General features: G+C 41.1%; 42 non-coding genes across 42 annotated transcripts; all 42 read left to right on the forward strand.

Annotated features, from left to right (window-relative positions):
* The first annotated feature begins 232 nt into the window (after nt 1–232).
* trnas-aga (transfer RNA serine (anticodon AGA)) lies at nt 233–314 on the forward strand. The gene has a single exon. It is a non-coding gene; the product is annotated as a tRNA-Ser (tRNA).
* Nucleotides 315–581: 267 nt separating this feature from the next.
* Nucleotides 582–663, forward strand: trnas-aga (transfer RNA serine (anticodon AGA)). Its single transcript has one exon. It is a non-coding gene; the product is annotated as a tRNA-Ser (tRNA).
* Nucleotides 664–1,267: 604 nt separating this feature from the next.
* Nucleotides 1,268–1,349, forward strand: trnas-aga (transfer RNA serine (anticodon AGA)). The gene has a single exon. It is a non-coding gene; the product is annotated as a tRNA-Ser (tRNA).
* A 251-nt stretch (nt 1,350–1,600) lies between these two features.
* On the forward strand, nt 1,601–1,672 carry trnaa-ugc (transfer RNA alanine (anticodon UGC)). The gene has a single exon. It is a non-coding gene; the product is annotated as a tRNA-Ala (tRNA).
* Nucleotides 1,673–1,953: 281 nt separating this feature from the next.
* trnas-aga (transfer RNA serine (anticodon AGA)) lies at nt 1,954–2,035 on the forward strand. The gene has a single exon. It is a non-coding gene; the product is annotated as a tRNA-Ser (tRNA).
* Nucleotides 2,036–2,290: 255 nt separating this feature from the next.
* trnaa-ugc (transfer RNA alanine (anticodon UGC)) lies at nt 2,291–2,362 on the forward strand. Its single transcript has one exon. It is a non-coding gene; the product is annotated as a tRNA-Ala (tRNA).
* Nucleotides 2,363–2,936: 574 nt separating this feature from the next.
* trnaa-agc (transfer RNA alanine (anticodon AGC)) lies at nt 2,937–3,008 on the forward strand. Its single transcript has one exon. It is a non-coding gene; the product is annotated as a tRNA-Ala (tRNA).
* Nucleotides 3,009–3,289: 281 nt separating this feature from the next.
* On the forward strand, nt 3,290–3,371 carry trnas-aga (transfer RNA serine (anticodon AGA)). The gene has a single exon. It is a non-coding gene; the product is annotated as a tRNA-Ser (tRNA).
* Nucleotides 3,372–3,975: 604 nt separating this feature from the next.
* On the forward strand, nt 3,976–4,047 carry trnaa-agc (transfer RNA alanine (anticodon AGC)). Its single transcript has one exon. It is a non-coding gene; the product is annotated as a tRNA-Ala (tRNA).
* Nucleotides 4,048–4,289: 242 nt separating this feature from the next.
* Nucleotides 4,290–4,371, forward strand: trnas-aga (transfer RNA serine (anticodon AGA)). The gene has a single exon. It is a non-coding gene; the product is annotated as a tRNA-Ser (tRNA).
* A 251-nt stretch (nt 4,372–4,622) lies between these two features.
* trnaa-agc (transfer RNA alanine (anticodon AGC)) lies at nt 4,623–4,694 on the forward strand. The gene has a single exon. It is a non-coding gene; the product is annotated as a tRNA-Ala (tRNA).
* A 281-nt stretch (nt 4,695–4,975) lies between these two features.
* Nucleotides 4,976–5,057, forward strand: trnas-aga (transfer RNA serine (anticodon AGA)). Its single transcript has one exon. It is a non-coding gene; the product is annotated as a tRNA-Ser (tRNA).
* A 255-nt stretch (nt 5,058–5,312) lies between these two features.
* trnaa-ugc (transfer RNA alanine (anticodon UGC)) lies at nt 5,313–5,384 on the forward strand. The gene has a single exon. It is a non-coding gene; the product is annotated as a tRNA-Ala (tRNA).
* Nucleotides 5,385–5,958: 574 nt separating this feature from the next.
* trnaa-agc (transfer RNA alanine (anticodon AGC)) lies at nt 5,959–6,030 on the forward strand. Its single transcript has one exon. It is a non-coding gene; the product is annotated as a tRNA-Ala (tRNA).
* Nucleotides 6,031–6,270: 240 nt separating this feature from the next.
* On the forward strand, nt 6,271–6,352 carry trnas-aga (transfer RNA serine (anticodon AGA)). Its single transcript has one exon. It is a non-coding gene; the product is annotated as a tRNA-Ser (tRNA).
* Nucleotides 6,353–6,603: 251 nt separating this feature from the next.
* On the forward strand, nt 6,604–6,675 carry trnaa-ugc (transfer RNA alanine (anticodon UGC)). The gene has a single exon. It is a non-coding gene; the product is annotated as a tRNA-Ala (tRNA).
* Nucleotides 6,676–6,956: 281 nt separating this feature from the next.
* Nucleotides 6,957–7,038, forward strand: trnas-aga (transfer RNA serine (anticodon AGA)). The gene has a single exon. It is a non-coding gene; the product is annotated as a tRNA-Ser (tRNA).
* A 254-nt stretch (nt 7,039–7,292) lies between these two features.
* Nucleotides 7,293–7,364, forward strand: trnaa-ugc (transfer RNA alanine (anticodon UGC)). Its single transcript has one exon. It is a non-coding gene; the product is annotated as a tRNA-Ala (tRNA).
* Nucleotides 7,365–7,938: 574 nt separating this feature from the next.
* trnaa-agc (transfer RNA alanine (anticodon AGC)) lies at nt 7,939–8,010 on the forward strand. Its single transcript has one exon. It is a non-coding gene; the product is annotated as a tRNA-Ala (tRNA).
* A 574-nt stretch (nt 8,011–8,584) lies between these two features.
* On the forward strand, nt 8,585–8,656 carry trnaa-agc (transfer RNA alanine (anticodon AGC)). The gene has a single exon. It is a non-coding gene; the product is annotated as a tRNA-Ala (tRNA).
* Nucleotides 8,657–9,270: 614 nt separating this feature from the next.
* Nucleotides 9,271–9,342, forward strand: trnaa-agc (transfer RNA alanine (anticodon AGC)). The gene has a single exon. It is a non-coding gene; the product is annotated as a tRNA-Ala (tRNA).
* A 241-nt stretch (nt 9,343–9,583) lies between these two features.
* On the forward strand, nt 9,584–9,665 carry trnas-aga (transfer RNA serine (anticodon AGA)). The gene has a single exon. It is a non-coding gene; the product is annotated as a tRNA-Ser (tRNA).
* Nucleotides 9,666–9,916: 251 nt separating this feature from the next.
* Nucleotides 9,917–9,988, forward strand: trnaa-agc (transfer RNA alanine (anticodon AGC)). Its single transcript has one exon. It is a non-coding gene; the product is annotated as a tRNA-Ala (tRNA).
* A 242-nt stretch (nt 9,989–10,230) lies between these two features.
* Nucleotides 10,231–10,312, forward strand: trnas-aga (transfer RNA serine (anticodon AGA)). The gene has a single exon. It is a non-coding gene; the product is annotated as a tRNA-Ser (tRNA).
* Nucleotides 10,313–10,563: 251 nt separating this feature from the next.
* On the forward strand, nt 10,564–10,635 carry trnaa-agc (transfer RNA alanine (anticodon AGC)). Its single transcript has one exon. It is a non-coding gene; the product is annotated as a tRNA-Ala (tRNA).
* Nucleotides 10,636–10,916: 281 nt separating this feature from the next.
* trnas-aga (transfer RNA serine (anticodon AGA)) lies at nt 10,917–10,998 on the forward strand. Its single transcript has one exon. It is a non-coding gene; the product is annotated as a tRNA-Ser (tRNA).
* A 255-nt stretch (nt 10,999–11,253) lies between these two features.
* On the forward strand, nt 11,254–11,325 carry trnaa-ugc (transfer RNA alanine (anticodon UGC)). The gene has a single exon. It is a non-coding gene; the product is annotated as a tRNA-Ala (tRNA).
* A 241-nt stretch (nt 11,326–11,566) lies between these two features.
* Nucleotides 11,567–11,648, forward strand: trnas-aga (transfer RNA serine (anticodon AGA)). Its single transcript has one exon. It is a non-coding gene; the product is annotated as a tRNA-Ser (tRNA).
* Nucleotides 11,649–11,915: 267 nt separating this feature from the next.
* trnas-aga (transfer RNA serine (anticodon AGA)) lies at nt 11,916–11,997 on the forward strand. The gene has a single exon. It is a non-coding gene; the product is annotated as a tRNA-Ser (tRNA).
* A 251-nt stretch (nt 11,998–12,248) lies between these two features.
* On the forward strand, nt 12,249–12,320 carry trnaa-ugc (transfer RNA alanine (anticodon UGC)). Its single transcript has one exon. It is a non-coding gene; the product is annotated as a tRNA-Ala (tRNA).
* Nucleotides 12,321–12,601: 281 nt separating this feature from the next.
* trnas-aga (transfer RNA serine (anticodon AGA)) lies at nt 12,602–12,683 on the forward strand. Its single transcript has one exon. It is a non-coding gene; the product is annotated as a tRNA-Ser (tRNA).
* Nucleotides 12,684–12,934: 251 nt separating this feature from the next.
* trnaa-ugc (transfer RNA alanine (anticodon UGC)) lies at nt 12,935–13,006 on the forward strand. Its single transcript has one exon. It is a non-coding gene; the product is annotated as a tRNA-Ala (tRNA).
* Nucleotides 13,007–13,287: 281 nt separating this feature from the next.
* Nucleotides 13,288–13,369, forward strand: trnas-aga (transfer RNA serine (anticodon AGA)). Its single transcript has one exon. It is a non-coding gene; the product is annotated as a tRNA-Ser (tRNA).
* Nucleotides 13,370–13,969: 600 nt separating this feature from the next.
* On the forward strand, nt 13,970–14,041 carry trnaa-ugc (transfer RNA alanine (anticodon UGC)). The gene has a single exon. It is a non-coding gene; the product is annotated as a tRNA-Ala (tRNA).
* Nucleotides 14,042–14,283: 242 nt separating this feature from the next.
* Nucleotides 14,284–14,365, forward strand: trnas-aga (transfer RNA serine (anticodon AGA)). The gene has a single exon. It is a non-coding gene; the product is annotated as a tRNA-Ser (tRNA).
* A 255-nt stretch (nt 14,366–14,620) lies between these two features.
* On the forward strand, nt 14,621–14,692 carry trnaa-ugc (transfer RNA alanine (anticodon UGC)). The gene has a single exon. It is a non-coding gene; the product is annotated as a tRNA-Ala (tRNA).
* A 241-nt stretch (nt 14,693–14,933) lies between these two features.
* trnas-aga (transfer RNA serine (anticodon AGA)) lies at nt 14,934–15,015 on the forward strand. The gene has a single exon. It is a non-coding gene; the product is annotated as a tRNA-Ser (tRNA).
* Nucleotides 15,016–15,266: 251 nt separating this feature from the next.
* Nucleotides 15,267–15,338, forward strand: trnaa-ugc (transfer RNA alanine (anticodon UGC)). Its single transcript has one exon. It is a non-coding gene; the product is annotated as a tRNA-Ala (tRNA).
* A 240-nt stretch (nt 15,339–15,578) lies between these two features.
* On the forward strand, nt 15,579–15,660 carry trnas-aga (transfer RNA serine (anticodon AGA)). Its single transcript has one exon. It is a non-coding gene; the product is annotated as a tRNA-Ser (tRNA).
* A 251-nt stretch (nt 15,661–15,911) lies between these two features.
* trnaa-ugc (transfer RNA alanine (anticodon UGC)) lies at nt 15,912–15,983 on the forward strand. The gene has a single exon. It is a non-coding gene; the product is annotated as a tRNA-Ala (tRNA).
* Nucleotides 15,984–16,264: 281 nt separating this feature from the next.
* Nucleotides 16,265–16,346, forward strand: trnas-aga (transfer RNA serine (anticodon AGA)). The gene has a single exon. It is a non-coding gene; the product is annotated as a tRNA-Ser (tRNA).
* Nucleotides 16,347–16,597: 251 nt separating this feature from the next.
* trnaa-ugc (transfer RNA alanine (anticodon UGC)) lies at nt 16,598–16,669 on the forward strand. The gene has a single exon. It is a non-coding gene; the product is annotated as a tRNA-Ala (tRNA).
* The last annotated feature ends 153 nt before the right edge of the window (nt 16,670–16,822 follow it).

Genomic DNA, 16,822 nt, shown 5'->3' on the forward strand with positions numbered 1-16,822 from the left:
ATGCGCAAATTTAATAAGTGTTTCAGGTAAGTCGTGGGGAAATGTCATGATAAGAGGAGCCATCAAATATACCGTCCAACAAGGAAAAAAAGCACCAACGGTAATTTACCAAGTAAAAACCACACCCTTACCTTATTATGTGTGTTCCAGAATTATTCACATGGCAGTCTTTATATACGCCACTTAGCCAGTGTCTGATATTGGCAAAAGTCAATTTATCCAGTTTTTATGCGTTGTTGTGGCCGAGAGGTTAAGGCGATGGACTAGAAATCCATTGGGGTCTCCCCGCGCAGGTTCGAGTCCTGCCAGCAACGAAGTTGACTGTAGAGCTTTCTGGTCCCACCGCAGAGTCATTTTTTGATATTCATACCTTAACGTGTGCAGTCCCACTTTGAAACTCCAAATTCACAAGGATTTTTATTTAAAGTGATGTATTCAGTCTTCCCAAGTTAGCTTTTTGCCAGTCATAGTAGGTTTTCCCTTGTATTCACTTCCAGAATTATTCACATGGCAGTCTTTGTATAAGCCACTTAGCCATTGTCTGATATTATCAAAATTCAATTTATTTTTAGTTTTTATGTGTTGTTGTGGCCGAGAGGTTAAGGCGATGGACTAGAAATCCATTGGGGTCTCCCCGCGCAGGTTCGAGTCCTGCCAGCAACGAAGTTGACTGTAGAGCTTTCTGGTCCCACCGCAGAGTCATTCTTTGATATTCATACCTTAACGTGTGCAGTCCCACTTTGAAACTCCAAATTCACAAGGATTTTTATTTTAAGTGATGCATTCAGTCTTCCCAAGTTAGCTTTTTGCCAGTCATAGTAGGTTTTCCCTTGGAAACGTCTCCATTCATTGTTTTTTTCTCACACTTCTTCCTTTATATACGCAAAAACAAAGTAATTTTTGGCAGTTGTGCAGGGGGTGTAGCTCAGTGGTAGAGCGCATGCTTTGCATGTATGAGGTCCTGGGTTCAATCCCAGGCATCTCCTTTAGATATTATGCGCAAATTTAAAAGGTTTTCAGGTAAGTCGTGGGGAAATGTCATGATAAGAGGAGCCATCAAATATACCGTCCAACAAGGGAAAAAAGCACCAACGGTAATTTACCTAGTAAAAACCAAACCCTTACCTTATTATGTGTGTTCCAGAATTATTCACATGGCAGTCTTTATATACGCCACTTCCAGAATTATTCACATGGCAGTCTTTGTATAAGCCACTTAGCCAGTGTCTGATATTAGCAAAATTCAATTTATTTTTAGTTTTCATGTGTTGTTGTGGCCGAGAGGTTAAGGCGATGGACTAGAAATCCATTGGGGTCTCCCCGCGCAGGTTCGAGTCCTGCCAGCAACGAAGTTGACTGTAGAGCTTTCTGGTCCCACCGCAGAGTCATTTTTTCATATTCATACCTTAACGTGTGCAGTCCCACTTTGAAACTCCAAATTCACAAGGATTTTTATTTAAAGTGATGCATTCAGTCTTCCCAAGTTAGCTTTTTGCCAGTCATAGTAGGTTTTCCCTTGGAAACGTCTCCATTCATTGTTTTTTTCTCACACTTCTTCCTTTATATACGCAAAAACAAAGTAATTTTTGGCAGTTGTGCAGGGGGTGTAGCTCAGTGGTAGAGCGCATGCTTTGCATGTATGAGGTCCTGGGTTCAATCCCCGGCATCTCCATTAGATATTATGCGCAAATTTAAAAGGTTTTCAGGTAAGTCGTGGGGAAATGTCATGATAAGAGGAGCCATCAAATATACCGTCCAACAAGGGAAAAAAGCACCAACGGTAATTTACCAAGTAAAAACCACACCCTTACCTTATTATGTGTGTTCCAGAATTATTCACATGGCAGTTTTTATATACGCCACTTCCAGAATTATTCACATGGCAGTCTTTGTATAAGCCACTTAGCCAGTGTCTGATATTAGCAAGATTCAATTTATTTTTAGTTTTTATGTGTTGTTGTGGCCGAGAGGTTAAGGCGATGGACTAGAAATCCATTGGGGTCTCCCCGCGCAGGTTCGAGTCCTGCCAGCAACGAAGTTGACTGTAGAGCTTTCTGGTCCCACCGCAGAGTCATTTTTTGATATTCATACCTTAACGTGTGCAGTCCCACTTTGAAACTCCAAATTCACAAGGATTTTTATTTAAAGTGATGCATTCAGTCTTCCCAAGTTAGCTTTTCTTAGGTTTTCTTAGTTAGGTTTTCCCTTGGAAACGTCTCCATTCATTGTTTTTTACTCACACTTCTTCCTTTATATACGCGAAAACAAAGTAATTTTTGGCAGTTGTGCAGGGGGTGTAGCTCAGTGGTAGAGCGCATGCTTTGCATGTATGAGGTCCTGGGTTCAATCCCCAGCATCTCCATTAGATATTATGCGCAAATTTAATAAGTGTTTCAGGTAAGTCGTGGGGAAATGTCATGATAAGAGGAGCCATCAAATATACCGTCCAACAAGGAAAAAAAGCACCAACGGTAATTTACCAAGTAAAAACCACACCCTTACCTTATTATGTGTGTTCCAGAATTATTCACATGGCAGTCTTTATATACGCCACTTAGCCAGTGTCTGATATTGGCAAAAGTAAATTTATCCAGTTTTTATGTGTTGTTGTGGCCGAGAGGTTAAGGCGATGGACTAGATATCCATTGGGGTCTCCCCGCGCAGGTTCGAGTCCTGCCAGCAACGAAGTTGACTGTAGAGCTTTCTGGTCCCACCGCAGAGTCATTTTTTGATATTCATACCTTAACGTGTGCAGTCCCACTTTGAAACTCCAAATTCACAAGGATTTTTATTTAAAGTGATGCATTCAGTCTTCCCAAGTTAGCTTTTTGCCAGTCATAGTAGGTTTTCCCTTGGAAACGTCTCCATTCATTGTTTTTTTCTCACACTTCTTCCTTTATATACGAAAAAACAAAGTAATTTTTGGAATTTGTGCAGGGGATGTAGCTCAGTGGTAGAGCGCATGCTTAGCATGTATGAGGTCCTGGGTTCAATCCCCGGCATCTCCATTAGATATTATGCGCAAATTTAAAAGGTTTTCAGGTAAGTCGTGGGGAAATGTCATGATAAGAGGAGCCATCAAATATACCGTCCAACAAGGGAAAAAAGCACCAACGGTAATTTACCAAGTAAAAACCACACCCTTACCTTATTATGTGTGTTCCAGAATTATTCACATGGCAGTCTTTATATACGCCACTTCAAGAATTATTCACATGGCAGTCTTTGTATAAGCCACTTAGCCAGTGTCTGATATTAGCAAAATTCAATTTATTTTTAGTTTTTATGTGTTGTTGTGGCCGAGAGGTTAAGGCGATGGACTAGAAATCCATTGGGGTCTCCCCGCGCAGGTTCGAGTCCTGCCAGCAACGAAGTTGACTGTAGAGCTTTCTGGTCCCACCGCAGAGTAATTTTTTGATATTCATACCTTAACGTGTGCAGTCCCACTTTGAAACTCCAAATTCACAAGGATTTTTATTTAAAGTGATGCATTCAGTCTTCCCAAGTTAGCTTTTTGCCAGTCATAGTAGGTTTTCCCTTGTATTCACTTCCAGAATTATTCACATGGCAGTCTTTGTATAAGCCACTTAGCCAGTGTCTGATATTAGCAAAATTCAATTTATTTTTAGTTTTTATGTGTTGTTGTGGCCAAGAGGTTAAGGCGATGGACTAGAAATCCATTGGGGTCTCCCCGCGCAGGTTCGAGTCCTACCAGGAAAGAAGTTGACTGTAGAGCTTTCTGGTCCCACCGCAGAGTCATTCTTTGATATTCATACCTTAACGTGTGTAGTCCCACTTTGAAACTCCAAATTCACAAGGATTTTTATTTAAAGTGATGCATTCAGTCTTCCCAAGTTAGCTTTTCTTAGGTTTTCTTAGTTAGGTTTTCCCTTGGAAACGTCTCCATTCATTGTTTTTTACTCACACTTCTTCCTTTATATACGCAAAAACAAAGTAATCTTTGGAATTTGTGCAGGGGATGTAGCTCAGTGGTAGAGCGCATGCTTAGCATGTATGAGGTCCTGGGTTCAATCCCCAGCATCTCCATTAGATATTATGCGCAAATTTAAAAGGTTTTCAGGTAAGTCGTGGGGAAATGTCATGATAAGAGGAGCCATCAAATATACCGTCCAACAAGGGAAAAAAGCACCAACGGTAATTTACCAAGTAAAAACCACACCCTTACCTTATTATGTGTGTTCCAGAATTATTCACACGGCAGTCTTTATATAAGCCACTTAGCCAGTGTCTGATATTAGCAAAATTCAATTTATTTTTAGTTTTTATGTGTTGTTGTGGCCGAGAGGTTAAGGCGATGGACTAGAAATCCATTGGGGTCTCCCCGCGCAGGTTCGAGTCCTGCCAGCAACGAAGTTGACTGTAGAGCTTTCTGGTCCCACCGCAGAGTCATTTTTTGATATTCATACCTTAACGTGTGCAGTCCCACTTTGAAACTCCAAATTCACAAGGATTTTTATTTAAAGTGATGCATTCAGTCTTCCCAAGTTAGCTTTTTGCCAGTCATAGTAGGTTTTCCCTTGGAAACGTCTCCATTCATTGTTTTTTTCTCACACTTCTTCCTTTATATACGCGAAAACAAAGTCATTTTTGGCAGTTGTGCAGGGGATGTAGCTCAGTGGTAGAGCGCATGCTTAGCATGTATGAGGTCCTGGGTTCAATCCCCGGCATCTCCATTAGATATTATGCGCAAATTTAAAAGGTTTTCAGGTAAGTCGTGGGGAAATGTCATGATAAGAGGAGCCATCAAATATACCGTCCAACAAGGGAAAAAAGCACCAACGGTAATTTACCTAGTAAAAACCAAACCCTTACCTTATTATGTGTGTTCCAGAATTATTCACATGGCAGTCTTTATATACGCCACTTCCAGAATTATTCACATGGCAGTCTTTGTATAAGCCACTTAGCCAGTGTCTGATATTAGCAAAATTCAATTTATTTTTAGTTTTTATGTGTTGTTGTGGCCGAGAGGTTAAGGCGATGGACTAGAAATCCATTGGGGTCTCCCCGCGCAGGTTCGAGTCCTGCCAGCAACGAAGTTGACTGTAGAGCTTTCTGGTCCCACCGCAGAGTCATTTTTTCATATTCATACCTTAACGTGTGCAGTCCCACTTTGAAACTCCAAATTCACAAGGATTTTTATTTAAAGTGATGCATTCAGTCTTCCCAAGTTAGCTTTTCTTAGGTTTTCTTAGTTAGGTTTTCCCTTGGAAACGTCTCCATTCATTGTTTTTTACTCACACTTCTTCCTTTATATACGAAAAAACAAAGTAATTTTTGGAATTTGTGCAGGGGATGTAGCTCAGTGGTAGAGCGCATGCTTTGCATGTATGAGGTCCTGGGTTCAATCCCCGCCATCTCCATTAGATATTATGCGCAAATTTAATAAGTGTTTCAGGTAAGTCGTGGGGAAATGTCATGATAAGAGGAGCCATCAAATATACCGTCCAACAAGGAAAAAAAGCACCAACGGTAATTTACCAAGTAAAAACCACACCCTTACCTTATTATGTGTGTTCCAGAATTATTCACATGGCAGTCTTTATATACGCCACTTAGCCAGTGTCTGATATTGGCAAAAGTCAATTTATCCAGTTTTTATGCGTTGTTGTGGCCGAGAGGTTAAGGCGATGGACTAGAAATCCATTGGGGTCTCCCAGCGCAGGTTCGAGTCCTGCCAGCAACGAAGTTGACTGTAGAGCTTTCTGGTCCCACCGCAGAGTCATTTTTTGATATTCATACCTTAACGTGTGCAGTCCCACTTTGAAACTCCAAATTCACAAGGATTTTTATTTAAAGTGATGCATTCAGTCTTCCCAAGTTAGCTTTTTGCCAGTCATAGTAGGTTTTCCCTTGGAAACGTCTCCATTCATTGTTTTTTTCTCACACTTCTTCCTTTATATACGAAAAAACAAAGTAATTTTTGGAATTTGTGCAGGGGATGTAGCTCAGTGGTAGAGCGCATGCTTAGCATGTATGAGGTCCTGGGTTCAATCCCCGGCATCTCCATTAGATATTATGCGCAAATTTAAAAGGTTTTCAGGTAAGTCGTGGGGAAATGTCATGATAAGAGGAGCCATCAAATATACCGTCCAACAAGGGAAAAAAGCACCAACGGTAATTTAGCAAGTAAAAACCACACCCTTACCTTATTATGTGTGTTCCAGAATTATTCACATGGCAGTCTTTATATACGCCACTTAGCCAGTGTCTGATATTGGCAAAAGTCAATTTATCCAGTTTTTATGCGTTGTTGTGGCCGAGAGGTTAAGGCGATGGACTAGAAATCCATTGGGGTCTCCCCGCGCAGGTTCGAGTCCTGCCAGCAACGAAGTTGACTGTAGAGCTTTCTGGTCCCACCGCAGAGTCATTTTTTGATATTCATACCTTAACGTGTGCAGTCCCACTTTGAAACTCCAAATTCACAAGGATTTTTATTTAAAGTGATGCATTCAGTCTTCCCAAGTTAGCTTTTTGCCAGTCATAGTAGGTTTTCCCTTGGAAACGTCTCCATTCATTGTTTTTTTCTCACACTTCTTCCTTTATATACACAAAAACAAAGTAATTTTTGGCAGTTGTGCAGGGGGTGTAGCTCAGTGGTAGAGCGCATGCTTTGCATGTATGAGGTCCTGGGTTCAATCCCCGGCATCTCCATTAGATATTATGCGCAAATTTAAAAGGTTTTCAGGTAAGTCGTGGGGAAATGTCATGATAAGAGGAGCCATCAAATATACCGTCCAACAAGGGAAAAAAGCACCAACGGTAATTTACCAAGTAAAAACCACACCCTTACCTTATTATGTGTGTTCCAGAATTATTCACATGGCAGTTTTTATATACGCCACTTCCAGAATTATTCACATGGCAGTCTTTGTATAAGCCACTTAGCCAGTGTCTGATATTAGCAAGATTCAATTTATTTTTAGTTTTTATGTGTTGTTGTGGCCGAGAGGTTAAGGCGATGGACTAGAAATCCATTGGGGTCTCCCCGCGCAGGTTCGAGTCCTGCCAGCAACGAAGTTGACTGTAGAGCTTTCTGGTCCCACCGCAGAGTCATTTTTTGATATTCATACCTTAACGTGTGCAGTCCCACTTTGAAACTCCAAATTCACAAGGATTTTTATTTAAAGTGATGCATTCAGTCTTCCCAAGTTAGCTTTTCTTAGGTTTTCTTAGTTAGGTTTTCCCTTGGAAACGTCTCCATTCATTGTTTTTTACTCACACTTCTTCCTTTATATACGCGAAAACAAAGTAATTTTTGGCAGTTGTGCAGGGATGTAGCTCAGTGGTAGAGCGCATGCTTTGCATGTATGAGGTCCTGGGTTCAATCCCCAGCATCTCCATTAGATATTATGCGCAAATTTAATAAGTGTTTCAGGTAAGTCGTGGGGAAATGTCATGATAAGAGGAGCCATCAAATATACCGTCCAACAAGGAAAAAAAGCACCAACGGTAATTTACCAAGTAAAAACCACACCCTTACCTTATTATGTGTGTTCCAGAATTATTCACATGGCAGTCTTTATATACGCCACTTAGCCAGTGTCTGATATTGGCAAAAGTCAATTTATCCAGTTTTTATGCGTTGTTGTGGCCGAGAGGTTAAGGCGATGGACTAGAAATCCATTGGGGTCTCCCAGCGCAGGTTCGAGTCCTGCCAGCAACGAAGTTGACTGTAGAGCTTTCTGGTCCCACCGCAGAGTCATTTTTTGATATTCATACCTTAACGTGTGCAGTCCCACTTTGAAACTCCAAATTCACAAGGATTTTTATTTAAAGTGATGCATTCAGTCTTCCCAAGTTAGCTTTTTGCCAGTCATAGTAGGTTTTCCCTTGGAAACGTCTCCATTCATTGTTTTTTTCTCACACTTCTTCCTTTATATACGAAAAAACAAAGTAATTTTTGGAATTTGTGCAGGGGATGTAGCTCAGTGGTAGAGCGCATGCTTAGCATGTATGAGGTCCTGGGTTCAATCCCCGCCATCTCCATTAGATATTATGCGCAAATTTAATAAGTGTTTCAGGTAAGTCGTGGGGAAATGTCATGATAAGAGGAGCCATCAAATATACCGTCCAACAAGGAAAAAAAGCACCAACGGTAATTTACCAAGTAAAAACCACACCCTTACCTTATTATGTGTGTTCCAGAATTATTCACATGGCAGTCTTTATATACGCCACTTAGCCAGTGTCTGATATTGGCAAAAGTCAATTTATCCAGTTTTTATGCGTTGTTGTGGCCGAGAGGTTAAGGCGATGGACTAGAAATCCATTGGGGTCTCCCAGCGCAGGTTCGAGTCCTGCCAGCAACGAAGTTGACTGTAGAGCTTTCTGGTCCCACCGCAGAGTCATTTTTTGATATTCATACCTTAACGTGTGCAGTCCCACTTTGAAACTCCAAATTCACAAGGATTTTTATTTAAAGTGATGCATTCAGTCTTCCCAAGTTAGCTTTTTGCCAGTCATAGTAGGTTTTCCCTTGGAAACGTCTCCATTCATTGTTTTTTTCTCACACTTCTTCCTTTATATACGAAAAAACAAAGTAATTTTTGGAATTTGTGCAGGGGATGTAGCTCAGTGGTAGAGCGCATGCTTAGCATGTATGAGGTCCTGGGTTCAATCCCCGGCATCTCCATTAGATATTATGCGCAAATTTAAAAGGTTTTCAGGTAAGTCGTGGGGAAATGTCATGATAAGAGGAGCCATCAAATATACCGTCCAACAAGGGAAAAAAGCACCAACGGTAATTTAGCAAGTAAAAACCACACCCTTACCTTATTATGTGTGTTCCAGAATTATTCACATGGCAGTCTTTATATACGCCACTTCAAGAATTATTCACATGGCAGTCTTTGTATAAGCCACTTAGCCAGTGTCTGATATTAGCAAAATTCAATTTATTTTTAGTTTTTATGTGTTGTTGTGGCCGAGAGGTTAAGGCGACGGACTAGAAATCCATTGGGGTCTCCCCGCGCAGGTTCGAGTCCTGCCAGCAACGAAGTTGACTGTAGAGCTTTCTGGTCCCACCGCAGAGTCATTTTTTGATATTCATACCTTAACGTGTGCAGTCCCACTTTGAAACTCCAAATTCACAAGGATTTTTATTTAAAGTGATGCATTCAGTCTTCCCAAGTTAGCTTTTTGCCAGTCATAGTAGGTTTTCCCTTGGAAACGTCTCCATTCATTGTTTTTTTCTCACACTTCTTCCTTTATATACGAAAAAACAAAGTAATTTTTGGAATTTGTGCAGGGGATGTAGCTCAGTGGTAGAGCGCATGCTTAGCATGTATGAGGTCCTGGGTTCAATCCCCGCCATCTCCATTAGATATTATGCGCAAATTTAATAAGTGTTTCAGGTAAGTCGTGGGGAAATGTCATGATAAGAGGAGCCATCAAATATACCGTCCAACAAGGAAAAAAAGCACCAACGGTAATTTACCAAGTAAAAACCACACCCTTACCTTATTATGTGTGTTCCAGAATTATTCACATGGCAGTCTTTATATACGCCACTTAGCCAGTGTCTGATATTGGCAAAAGTCAATTTATCCAGTTTTTATGCGTTGTTGTGGCCGAGAGGTTAAGGCGATGGACTAGAAATCCATTGGGGTCTCCCCGCGCAGGTTCGAGTCCTGCCAGCAACGAAGTTGACTGTAGAGCTTTCTGGTCCCACCGCAGAGTCATTTTTTGATATTCATACCTTAACGTGTGCAGTCCCACTTTGAAACTCCAAATTCACAAGGATTTTTATTTAAAGTGATGCATTCAGTCTTCCCAAGTTAGCTTTTTGCCAGTCATAGTAGGTTTTCCCTTGGAAACGTCTCCATTCATTGTTTTTTTCTCACACTTCTTCCTTTATATACGCAAAAACAAAGTAATCTTTGGAATTTGTGCAGGGGATGTAGCTCAGTGGTAGAGCGCATGCTTAGCATGTATGAGGTCCTGGGTTCAATCCCCAGCATCTCCATTAGATATTATGCGCAAATTTAAAAGGTTTTCAGGTAAGTCGTGGGGAAATGTCATGATAAGAGGAGCCATCAAATATACCGTCCAACAAGGGAAAAAAGCACCAACGGTAATTTACCAAGTAAAAACCACACCCTTACCTTATTATGTGTGTTCCAGAATTATTCACACGGCAGTCTTTATATAAGCCACTTAGCCAGTGTCTGATATTAGCAAAATTCAATTTATTTTTAGTTTTTATGTGTTGTTGTGGCCGAGAGGTTAAGGCGATGGACTAGAAATCCATTGGGGTCTCCCCGCGCAGGTTCGAGTCCTGCCAGCAACGAAGTTGACTGTAGAGCTTTCTGGTCCCACCGCAGAGTCATTTTTTGATATTCATACCTTAACGTGTGCAGTCCCACTTTGAAACTCCAAATTCACAAGGATTTTTATTTAAAGTGATGCATTCAGTCTTCCCAAGTTAGCTTTTTGCCAGTCATAGTAGGTTTTCCCTTGGAAACGTCTCCATTCATTGTTTTTTTCTCACACTTCTTCCTTTATATACGCGAAAACAAAGTCATTTTTGGCAGTTGTGCAGGGGATGTAGCTCAGTGGTAGAGCGCATGCTTAGCATGTATGAGGTCCTGGGTTCAATCCCCGGCATCTCCATTAGATATTATGCGCAAATTTAAAAGGTTTTCAGGTAAGTCGTGGGGAAATGTCATGATAAGAGGAGCCATCAAATATACCGTCCAACAAGGGAAAAAAGCACCAACGGTAATTTACCTAGTAAAAACCAAACCCTTACCTTATTATGTGTGTTCCAGAATTATTCACATGGCAGTCTTTATATACGCCACTTCCAGAATTATTCACATGGCAGTCTTTGTATAAGCCACTTAGCCAGTGTCTGATATTAGCAAAATTCAATTTATTTTTAGTTTTTATGTGTTGTTGTGGCCGAGAGGTTAAGGCGATGGACTAGAAATCCATTGGGGTCTCCCCGCGCAGGTTCGAGTCCTGCCAGCAACGAAGTTGACTGTAGAGCTTTCTGGTCCCACCGCAGAGTCATTTTTTCATATTCATACCTTAACGTGTGCAGTCCCACTTTGAAACTCCAAATTCACAAGGATTTTTATTTAAAGTGATGCATTCAGTCTTCCCAAGTTAGCTTTTCTTAGGTTTTCTTAGTTAGGTTTTCCCTTGGAAACGTCTCCATTCATTGTTTTTTACTCACACTTCTTCCTTTATATACGCGAAAACAAAGTAATTTTTGGCAGTTGTGCAGGGGATGTAGCTCAGTGGTAGAGCGCATGCTTTGCATGTATGAGGTCCTGGGTTCAATCCCCAGCATCTCCATTAGATATTATGCGCAAATTTAATAAGTGTTTCAGGTAAGTCGTGGGGAAATGTCATGATAAGAGGAGCCATCAAATATACCGTCCAACAAGGAAAAAAAGCACCAACGGTAATTTACCAAGTAAAAACCACACCCTTACCTTATTATGTGTGTTCCAGAATTATTCACATGGCAGTCTTTATATACGCCACTTAGCCAGTGTCTGATATTGGCAAAAGTCAATTTATCCAGTTTTTATGCGTTGTTGTGGCCGAGAGGTTAAGGCGATGGACTAGAAATCCATTGGGGTCTCCCCGCGCAGGTTCGAGTCCTGCCAGCAACGAAGTTGACTGTAGAGCTTTCTGGTCCCACCGCAGAGTCATTTTTTGATATTCATACCTTAACGTGTGCAGTCCCACTTTGAAACTCCAAATTCACAAGGATTTTTATTTAAAGTGATGCATTCAGTCTTCCCAAGTTAGCTTTTTGCCAGTCATAGTAGGTTTTCCCTTGTATTCACTTCAAGAATTATTCACATGGCAGTCTTTGAATAAGCCACTTAGCCAGTGTCTGATATTAGCAAAATTCAATTTATTTTTAGTTTTTATGTGTTGTTGTGGCCGAGAGGTTAAGGCGATGGACTAGAAATCCATTGGGGTCTCCCCGCGCAGGTTCGAGTCCTGCCAGCAACGAAGTTGACTGTAGAGCTTTCTGGTCCCACCGCAGAGTCATTTTTTGATATTCATACCTTAACGTGTGCAGTCCCACTTTGAAACTCCAAATTCACAAGGATTTTTATTTAAAGTGATGCATTCAGTCTTCCCAAGTTAGCTTTTTGCCAGTCATAGTAGGTTTTCCCTTGGAAACGTCTCCATTCATTGTTTTTTTCTCACACTTCTTCCTTTATATACGCAAAAACAAAGTAATTTTTGGCAGTTGTGCAGGGGGTGTAGCTCAGTGGTAGAGCGCATGCTTTGCATGTATGAGGTCCTGGGTTCAATCCCCGGCATCTCCATTAGATATTATGCGCAAATTTAAAAGGTTTTCAGGTAAGTCGTGGGGAAATGTCATGATAAGAGGAGCCATCAAATATACCGTCCAACAAGGAAAAAAAGCACCAACGGTAATTTACCAAGTAAAAACCACACCCTTACCTTATTATGTGTGTTCCAGAATTATTCACATGGCAGTCTTTATATACGCCACTTCAAGAATTATTCACATGGCAGTCTTTGTATAAGCCACTTAGCCAGTGTCTGATATTAGCAAAATTCAATTTATTTTTAGTTTTTATGTGTTGTTGTGGCCGAGAGGTTAAGGCGATGGACTAGAAATCCATTGGGGTCTCCCCGCGCAGGTTCGAGTCCTGCCAGCAACGAAGTTGACTGTAGAGCTTTCTGGTCCCACCGCAGAGTCATTTTTTGATATTCATACCTTAACGTGTGCAGTCCCACTTTGAAACTCCAAATTCACAAGGATTTTTATTTAAAGTGATGCATTCAGTCTTCCCAAGTTAGCTTTTTGCCAGTCATAGTAGGTTTTCCCTTGGAAACGTCTCCATTCATTGTTTTTTTCTCACACTTCTTCCTTTATATACGCAAAAACAAAGTAATTTTTGGCAGTTGTGCAGGGGGTGTAGCTCAGTGGTAGAGCGCATGCTTTGCATGTATGAGGTCCTGGGTTCAATCCCCGGCATCTCCATTAGATATTATGCGCAAATTTAAAAGGTTTTCAGGTAAGTCGTGGGGAAATGTCATGATAAGAGGAGCCATCAAATATACCGTCCAACAAGGAAAAAAAGCACCAACGGTAATTTACCAAGTAAAAACCACACCCTTACCTTATTATGTGTGTTCCAGAATTATTCACATGGCAGTCTTTATATACGCCACTTCAAGAATTATTCACATGGCAGTCTTTGTATAAGCCACTTAGCCAGTGTCTGATATTAGCAAAATTCAATTTATTTTTAGTTTTTATGTGTTGTTGTGGCCGAGAGGTTAAGGCGATGGACTAGAAATCCATTGGGGTCTCCCCGCGCAGGTTCGAGTCCTGCCAGCAACGCAGTTGACTGTAGAGCTTTCTGGTCCCACCGCAGAGTCATTTTTTGATATTCATACCTTAACGTGTGCAGTCCCACTTTGAAACTCCAAATTCACAAGGATTTTTATTTAAAGTGATGCATTCAGTCTTCCCAAGTTAGCTTTTTGCCAGTCATAGTAGGTTTTCCCTTGTATTCACTTCCAGAATTATTCACATGGCAGTCTTTGTATAAGCCACTTAGCCAGTGTCTGATATTAGCAAAATTCAATTTATTTTTAGTTTTTATGTGTTGTTGTGGCCGAGAGGTTAAGGCGATGGACTAGAAATCCATTGGGGTCTCCCCGCGCAGGTTCGAGTCCTACCAGCAACGAAGTTGACTGTAGAGCTTTCTGGTCCCACCGCAGAGTCATTCTTTGATATTCATACCTTAACGTGTGTAGTCCCACTTTGAAACTCCAAATTCACAAGGATTTTTATTTTAAGTGATGCATTCAGTCTTCCCAAGTTAGCTTTTTGCCAGTCATAGTAGGTTTTCCCTTGGAAACGTCTCCATTCATTGTTTTTTTCTCACACTTCTTCCTTTATATACGCAAAAACAAAGTAATTTTTGGCAGTTGTGCAGGGGGTGTAGCTCAGTGGTAGAGCGCATGCTTTGCATGTATGAGGTCCTGGGTTCAATCCCCGGCATCTCCATTAGATATTATGCGCAAATTTAAAAGGTTTTCAGGTAAGTCGTGGGGAAATGTCATGATAAGAGGAGCCATCAAATATACCGTCCAACAAGGGAAAAAAGCACCAACGGTAATTTACCAAGTAAAAACCACACCCTTACCTTATTATGTGTGTTCCAGAATTATTCACACGGCAGTCTTTATATAAGCCACTTAGCCAGTGTCTGATATTAGCAAAATTCAATTTATTTTTAGTTTTTATGTGTTGTTGTGGCCGAGAGGTTAAGGCGATGGACTAGAAATCCATTGGGGTCTCCCCGCGCAGGTTCGAGTCCTGCCAGCAACGAAGTTGACTGTAGAGCTTTCTGGTCCCACCGCAGAGTCATTTTTTGATATTCATACCTTAACGTGTGCAGTCCCACTTTGAAACTCCAAATTCACAAGGATTTTTATTTAAAGTGATGCATTCAGTCTTCCCAAGTTAGCTTTTCTTAGGTTTTCTTAGTTAGGTTTTCCCTTGGAAACGTCTCCATTCATTGTTTTTTACTCACACTTCTTCCTTTATATACGCGAAAACAAAGTAATTTTTGGCAGTTGTGCAGGGGATGTAGCTCAGTGGTAGAGCGCATGCTTTGCATGTATGAGGTCCTGGGTTCAATCCCCAGCATCTCCATTAGATATTATGCGCAAATTTAATAAGTGTTTCAGGTAAGTCGTGGGGAAATGTCATGATAAGAGGAGCCATCAAATATACCGTCCAACAAGGAAAAAAAGCACCAACGGTAATTTACCAAGTAAAAACCACACCCTTACCTTATTATGTGTGTTCCAGAATTATTCACATGGCAGTCTTTATATACGCCACTTAGCCAGTGTCTGATATTGGCAAAAGTCAATTTATCCAGTTTTTATGCGTTGTTGTGGCCGAGAGGTTAAGGCGATGGACTAGAAATCCATTGGGGTCTCCCCGCGCAGGTTCGAGTCCTGCCAGCAACGAAGTTGACTGTAGAGCTTTCTGGTCCCACCGCAGAGTCATTTTTTGATATTCATACCTTAACGTGTGCAGTCCCACTTTGAAACTCCAAATTCACAAGGATTTTTATTTAAAGTGATGCATTCAGTCTTCCCAAGTTAGCTTTTTGCCAGTCATAGTAGGTTTTCCCTTGGAAACGTCTCCATTCATTGTTTTTTTCTCACACTTCTTCCTTTATATACACAAAAACAAAGTAATTTTTGGCAGTTGTGCAGGGGGTGTAGCTCAGTGGTAGAGCGCATGCTTTGCATGTATGAGGTCCTGGGTTCAATCCCCGGCATCTCCATTAGATATTATGCGCAAATTTAAAAGGTTTTCAGGTAAGTCGTGGGGAAATGTCATGATAAGAGGAGCCATCAAATATACCGTCCAACAAGGGAAAAAAGCACCAACGGTAATTTACCAAGTAAAAACCACACCCTTACCTTATTATGTGTGTTCCAGAATTATTCACATGGCAGTCTTTATATACGCCACTTAGCCAGTGTCTGATATTGGCAAAAGTCAATTTATCCAGTTTTTATGCGTTGTTGTGGCCGAGAGGTTAAGGCGATGGACTAGAAATCCATTGGGGTCTCCCCGCGCAGGTTCGAGTCCTGCCAGCAACGAAGTTGACTGTAGAGCTTTCTGGTCCCACCGCAGAGTCATTTTTTGATATTCATACCTTAACGTGTGCAGTCCCACTTTGAAACTCCAAATTCACAAGGATTTTTATTTAAAGTGATGCATTCAGTCTTCCCAAGTTAGCTTTTTGCCAGTCATAGTAGGTTTTCCCTTGGAAACGTCTCCATTCATTGTTTTTTTCTCACACTTCTTCCTTTATATACACAAAAACAAAGTAATTTTTGGCAGTTGTGCAGGGGGTGTAGCTCAGTGGTAGAGCGCATGCTTTGCATGTATGAGGTCCTGGGTTCAATCCCCGGCATCTCCATTAGATATTATGCGCAAATTTAAAAGGTTTTCAGGTAAGTCGTGGGGAAATGTCATGATAAGAGGAGCCATCAAATATACCGTCCAACAAGGGAAAAAAGCACCAACGGTAATTTACCAAGTAAAAACCACACCCTTACCTTATTATGTGTGTTCCAGAATTATTCACATGGCAGTTTTTATATACGCCACTTCCAGAATTATTCACATGGCAGTCTTTGCATAAGCCACTTAGCCAGTGTCTGATATTAGCAAGATTCAATTTATTTTTAGTTTTTATGTGTTGTTGTGGCCGAGAGGTTAAGGCGATGGACTAGAAATCCATTGGGGTCTCCCCGCGCAGGTTCGAGTCCTGCCAGCAACGAAGTTGACTGTAGAGCTTTCTGGTCCCACCGCAGAGTCATTTTTTGATATTCATACCTTAACGTGTGCAGTCCCACTTTGAAACTCCAAATTCACAAGGATTTTTATTTAAAGTGATGCATTCAGTCTTCCCAAGTTAGCTTTTTGCCAGTCATAGTAGGTTTTCCCTTGGAAACGTCTCCATTCATTGTTTTTTTCTCACACTTCTTCCTTTATATACACAAAAACAAAGTAACTTTTGGCAGTTGTGCAGGGGGTGTAGCTCAGTGGTAGAGCGCATGCTTTGCATGTATGAGGTCCTGGGTTCAATCCCCGGCATCTCCATTAGATATTATGCGCAAATTTAAAAGGTTTTCAGGTAAGTCGTGGGGAAATGTCATGATAAGAGGAGCCATCAAATATACCGTCCAACAAGGGAAAAAAGCACCAACGGTAATTTACCAGGTAAAAACCACACCCTTACCTTATTATGTGTGT

The sequence above is a fragment of the Gasterosteus aculeatus genome, chromosome 5 (genome assembly GCF_964276395.1).
Source record: "Gasterosteus aculeatus chromosome 5, fGasAcu3.hap1.1, whole genome shotgun sequence".
NCBI lineage: Eukaryota > Metazoa > Chordata > Actinopteri > Perciformes > Gasterosteidae > Gasterosteus > Gasterosteus aculeatus.